Source organism: Dipodomys ordii, unplaced genomic scaffold (assembly GCF_000151885.1).
Source record: "Dipodomys ordii isolate 6190 unplaced genomic scaffold, Dord_2.0 Scaffold231, whole genome shotgun sequence".
Taxonomy (NCBI): domain Eukaryota; kingdom Metazoa; phylum Chordata; class Mammalia; order Rodentia; family Heteromyidae; genus Dipodomys; species Dipodomys ordii.
In genome coordinates, this window is record NW_012267447.1 from 382,264 (window position 1) to 388,263 (window position 6,000).

The window sequence follows — 6,000 nt, forward strand, 5'->3', positions numbered from 1 at the left end:
GCTGGGAAGGTGGCTCAGTGGTAGAGCGCTTGCCTTGCATGCATGAGGCCCTGGGTTTGATTCCTCAGCACCACATAAGCAAAAAGCCGGAAGTGGCGCTGTGGCTCAAGTGGTAGAGCCCTAGCCTTGAGCTGAAGAGCTGAGGGACAGCGCCCAGGCCCAGAGTTCAGGCCCCACAACCGGACCAAAAAAAAAAAAAGACCCCTTGCAATTTCTAGGTGTAGTGCACACCTGTAGTCCTAGCTACCCACTTAAGCCCAGGTTTTCCAGACTAACCTGTTCAACATACTAAGAGCTTGGCTCAAACACAAAATTGCTCAACAGTGCAATATGCAAAGGGACATATGTGAAGAAAACATCCTGCACAATTGAGGATGATGAGCTGTGGGTAGGGTAGGAGCACAGAAGCATGCAACTTAGAACATTGTAGAGTAGTTCAGCTTCATTGATAGTATTCATTTCTATCAACATTACTGAGTATCTAGATGTTCATCTTAATTTGCTATGGTATTTTGCAACATATATCTCCTTGGGAGTCTGAGAACTGGAGGATTACAGTTCAAAGCAAGCCAAGAAAGAATAGTCTACAAGACTCCCATATCCAACTAACCAACAAAAAAAAGGTGTGATTCAATATGGCTTCAGTAATAGAACACCTGCAGTGAGCAAGAAAATGAAGCAAGAGCACGAGGGCCCTACATTCAAGTCCCAATACTGATGTGCACGCACGCGTACACACACACATCTCTAAAGCAACAGACGTGACTTTCTTCTTGACCATGCTAGGGCATGAATTCAGGGACTGGGTGCTATCTCTAAGCATTTTTTGCTCAAAGCTAGTACTTGAGACACAGCTCCACTTCTAAGTTTTTGGTAGTTAATTGGAGATAAGAGAATCACAGATTTTCCTCTAATCTCAGCCTCCTGGATAGCTAGGATTACAGGCATGAGATACTAGCACAACACATCAAATCTTTCTTCTTTAAAATACCAGTCAAACGCCAAAGCAGGAAAAAGCAGCAAATGTAGACATCACATTCAAATAAACTGGTGGTTGGAGGCATGGCTCAGGTTGTAGAGCACCAGCCAATGAACAAAAGCAAGCACCAGATACAGAGTTCAAACCCTGGTCTCAGACCAAAATAGAAAAGAAAACTAAATTGAGGATTAGAGATGAGGGGAAAAAATGGGAGAATGAAGAGATGACACTAACCAAGAAGCATTGTACTCACAACCTGACTTATGGAATTGTAATCCCTTTGTACAATTACTTAATTTTTTTGTTGGTCATGGGGCTGAACTCTGGGCCTGGGCGCTGTCCCTCAGGCTCTTCAGCTCAAGGCTAGCACTCTACCACCTGAGCCACAGCACCACTTTCAGCTTTTTCTGCTTATGTGGTGCTGAGGTAAATCAAACCCAGGGCCTCATGGGTACAAGGCAAGTACTCTACCACTGAGCCACCTTCCAAGCCCCCAATTATTTAATTTTTTTTTAATTAAAAAGCTGCGCGCCATTAGAAATGACAAAATAATGGCATTTGCAGGGAAATGGATGGAGCTAGAAGGAATCATGTTGAGCAAGGTAAGCCAAGAGCGAAGAGACAACGGTACATGGTCTCCCTGATAAGTGGATGATAAATCCAAAATGTTAGGTGATACGACAAAACTAACAGGACTTAAGAAACAAAGAACTCCTGCTCATCTGGTTGAACCACTACTAAATATCCCCACGCTGCTGATCACATGTATGGTGTATAACATGTGAACACTGTTATATATTACAGACTGTGATAGACAATTTGTTCCAGGAAAGTTAGAATGAACTTGTGACTTAGAAACTATGTAATCACTTAATCACAATCAAAAAAAAAAAAAAAAAAAGAACTTTGGGGAAGGGAGGGAGGGAGGGGATGGTAGGGGGAAAACAATGGAGGGGCTAACAATGTTCAAGAGGAAGTGTACTCATTACCTCACTCATGTAACTGTAACCCTCTGTATAGTATCTTTACAATAAAAAAAAAAAAAAAAAAAAAAGCTGCGCACCAGTGGCCCCTGCCTGTAATCCTAGCTACTCAGGAGGCTGAGATCTGAGGATCGTGGTTCAAAGCCAGTCCAGACAGGAAAGTTCATAAGACTCCTACCTCCAATTAACAACCAGAAAACTAGAAGTGGCGCTGTGGCTCAAGTGGTAGAGCACTAGCCTTGAGCTGAAGAGCTGAGGCACAGCAGCCACGCCCTGAATTCAGGCCCCATGACTGACAAAAAAGTATTAAAAAGTGGAAATAAAAGTCAAAAAAGAAGATATGGAGATGAACTATACATATAAGAAACTTGTCTTTTACATCTGTAATAATCAAGATCTATTAAAACTACTTACCATATGGGTGCCAATGCCTCACGTCTATAATCCTAGCTACTCAGAAGGCTGTCATCTGAGAATAGTGATTCAAAGCCAGGCAGGGCAAGAAAGTGCTTGAAACTACTCAGAAAAAAGCAGAAGTGGCACGATGGCTTAAGTGGTAGAGTGCTAGCCTTGAGAAAAAAAAAAAAAAGCCGGTGCTTGTGGCTCACGCCTGTAATCCTAGCTACTCAGGAGGCTAAGATCTGAGGATTGAGGTTCAAAGCCAGACTGGGCAAGAAAGTCTGTGAGACTCATTTCCAATAAACCACTAAGGAAACTGGAAGTGGCACAGTGGCTGAAGTGGTAGAGCATTAGCCTTGAGCTGAAGAGCTAAGAGAAAGCATTCAGACCTAGAGTTCAAGCCCCATAACTGACGACCAAAAAAAAAAAAAAAAAGATGCTCAGGAATAAAGCTCAGGCCCAAACACCTTCAGGGCTCACAGCTTTTCCACTACCTGATTCCTGCAGTGTTGGGAGACCAGCAGCCTCCAGTGGCCAGCAGTTTTCCCCTCCCAGCAGTACTTGCTGTCAAGCAGTTTTGTAGCAGAGTTCCTCTGGGTCCTGCAATATTTGAATTCCCTGTGTCCAGCTCCTGCAGTCCATTGGGACCAGCAGCAATCGGCAGTAAACAGCTTTTCCTAGCCCCACAGTAAACACATTTCCAGAAGGTAAGTTTCCAATAAGTGCTACCACTGGAGCATTGATTACAAAGACTTCTCAGCTAGTCAATGACTCATAGCCATATCTCTTCCAACACAGAATGAATCTCAGCCTGGCTAGGATAGTAACTGCTTCTTTTAATTGCTATCCTATATCTTTTTTTTTTTTTTTTGAGTCCTGGGGCTTGAACTCTGGGCCTGGGCACTTTCCCTGATCTCTTCAGCTTAAGGCCAGCACTCTACTGCTTGAGCCACAGAGTCACTTCTGGTTTTGATATCAGCCTCCTTAGTAGCTAGGATTACAGGTGTGAGCTACCAGCGCCCAGCAACAATAAAATTTTAAAAATAAATCAAAGAAGACATCAGGAAATGGAAAGACCTCCATGTTCATGGATAGGTATAATATTGTGAAAATGGCTATTCATAAAAATCCTAATGCTATTCTTCACCAAGATGATAAAGAAAACTACAAAAATTCATATGGAACCACAAAAGTCCCTAAACAGCCAAAGCAATTTTAGGTGAAAAAAAAGGGGGGGGGCTTGGAAGGTGGCTCAGTGGTAGAGCGCTTGCCTTGCATGCATGAGGCCCTGGGTTCGATTCCTCAGCACCACATAAGCAAAAAGAAAAAAGCCAGAAGTGGCGCTGTAGCTCAAGTGGTAGAGCACTAGCCTTGAGCTGAAGAGCTGAGGGACAGCGCCCAGGCCCAGAGTTCAGGCCCCACGACCGGACCCAAAAAAAAAAAAAGATTAAAAAAAAGAACCTGTTAGAAAGAAAGAAAATAGAGGAAGGAAGGGAAGTAGGGAGGGAGGTGGGAGGGAGGGAGGGAAGAAAAAAGAAAGAATGAAAGAGAAAAAGAGAGAGAAAGAGAAAAAAGAGTGCTTGCCTTGCATGCATGAGGCCCTGGGTTCGATTCCTCTGCACCACATAAGCAGAAAAAGCCGGAAGTGGGGCTGAGGCTCAAGTGGTAGAGCGCTGGTCTACAGCTGAAGAGTTGGGGGATAGTGCCCAGGCCCAGAGTTCAGGCCCCACAACCAACAACAACAAAAAAGAGTATGAGGCCTTTAGTCCCAGTACAAGAAAGAAAGAAAGAGAAAAAAGAGAGAGGGAGGGAGGGAGGGAGGGAGACAAAGAGGGAGGGAGGCAGGGACGAAGGGAGGGAAGGAAGGAAGGGAGGGAAAAAGAGAAAGAGAAGGCTGAAGGGAGGGAGACAGAGACAGAGAAGGAAAGAGAAACTCAGATGCTGCTACTGAATACAAAGTAGGGCCCAGAGAGAAGGAATGCTAGGTGCCTGGAATATGAGGAATTAGGTTAGTTTATGAGCCATGTCATAGGCCTTATTGAAGAAGTGACATGTATTGTATTCTAGCAGAGACCTGAAAACAGCCGGATTACTAGGCTGGTTTCCTCCCATGGTGTTGTTCAGTGTGTTCCTCTGTTATTTATATTCCTATAAACTTAGTTGGAGCTAAAGGTTGAACTAGTGCAGGTTCAATTTCTGAGCAACAATCTTTGATAGGTGGCGCTGTAAGTTCTTTCATCAGGAGGCTTATACCTCAGGTCTGGCATAAACAATCTTTCTTCTTTCTTTCTTTTTTGTCGGTCGTGGGGCTTGAACTCTAGGTCTGGGCGCTGCCCCTCAGCTCTTCAGCTCAAGGCTAGCACTCAACCATTTGAGCCACAGCACCACTTCCAGCATTTTCTGCTTATGTGGCACTGAGGAATCGAACCCAGGGCCTCATGCATGCAAGGCAAGCATTCTACCACTGAGCCACCTTCCCAGCCCCTTGTCAAGTTTTTTTTAATTGAGTAATTGTACAATTTCATAAGTCAGGTTATGAGTACAATGTTCTCTGATCAGTGTTACCCCTTCTTTCATTCTTCCCCATTTCTTCCTCCTGCCCCTACCATTCAAGTTACATTTTTCCTTTTTATATAATGCAAATTGAATATAATGGCTACATTTGCTCACCCTTCCTCCCTCCATTCCTAAGCTTTTTTTTTTTTTTACCAGTGCTGGGGCTTGAACTCAGGACCTGGGCAATGTCCCTGAGTCTTTCTCTGCTCAAGACTAGCACTCTACCACTTGAGCCACAACACCACTTCTGCCTTTTTCTGTTTATGTGGTACTAAGGAATCAAACCCAGGGCTTCATGAATGCTAGGCAAACCATCTTCCACTAAGCCATATTCCCAGCCCTTAAGGTTTAAATAAAACCCAAATATATTTAAATATCTGTGTACACGTCCTACCCTGTTCAAACTGGCCAATTGTGGGCAAACCGTGAACCTGAATTCAGCCAATCAGAGCAGAGGGACAGGAGCTGCTGCATTAGGGATAGAAAGGGAGCACTCTGCCTGGATTTTGGCTGGTGGCACACCCTTCTGCAGACGTAAACTTTGCCTTGCCGCGTTCCTTTCAAGTTGTGTCCTCATTTCTGTGTGACACCCCAATATCCTGAGATATTTCTAACAATTCCCACATAAGTGATCCTTCCAAATCCCTGGACTTCTGCTTCATTGATCTCATATCCTCAGGAAATCTCTTCAGCCACTCATTCCAACAGGAAGAACCTTGACGTCATCATCAAACAAAAATGGGACAAGTCCAACAGCAATTTCGTGTATGCCTCTTATGGGGGGGGGGCAGCGGGGCGGGGTCCAGTCGTCGGGCCTGAACTCTGGGCCTGGGCGCTGTCCCTCAGCTCTTCAGCTCAAGGCTAGCGCTCTACCACTTGAGCCACAGCGCCACTTCCGGCTTTTTTCTTTTTGTTTATGTGGTACTGAGGAATCAAACCCAGGGCCTCATGCATGCAAGGCAAGTGCTCTACCACTGAGCTACCTTCCCAGCCCCCGTGTATGCCTCTTTTTGGCAACTGTCTTCTATTGTTTAACTATAATAATCTTCAAACCCTAAAAATTAGGCCCTGCAACACTTTGAA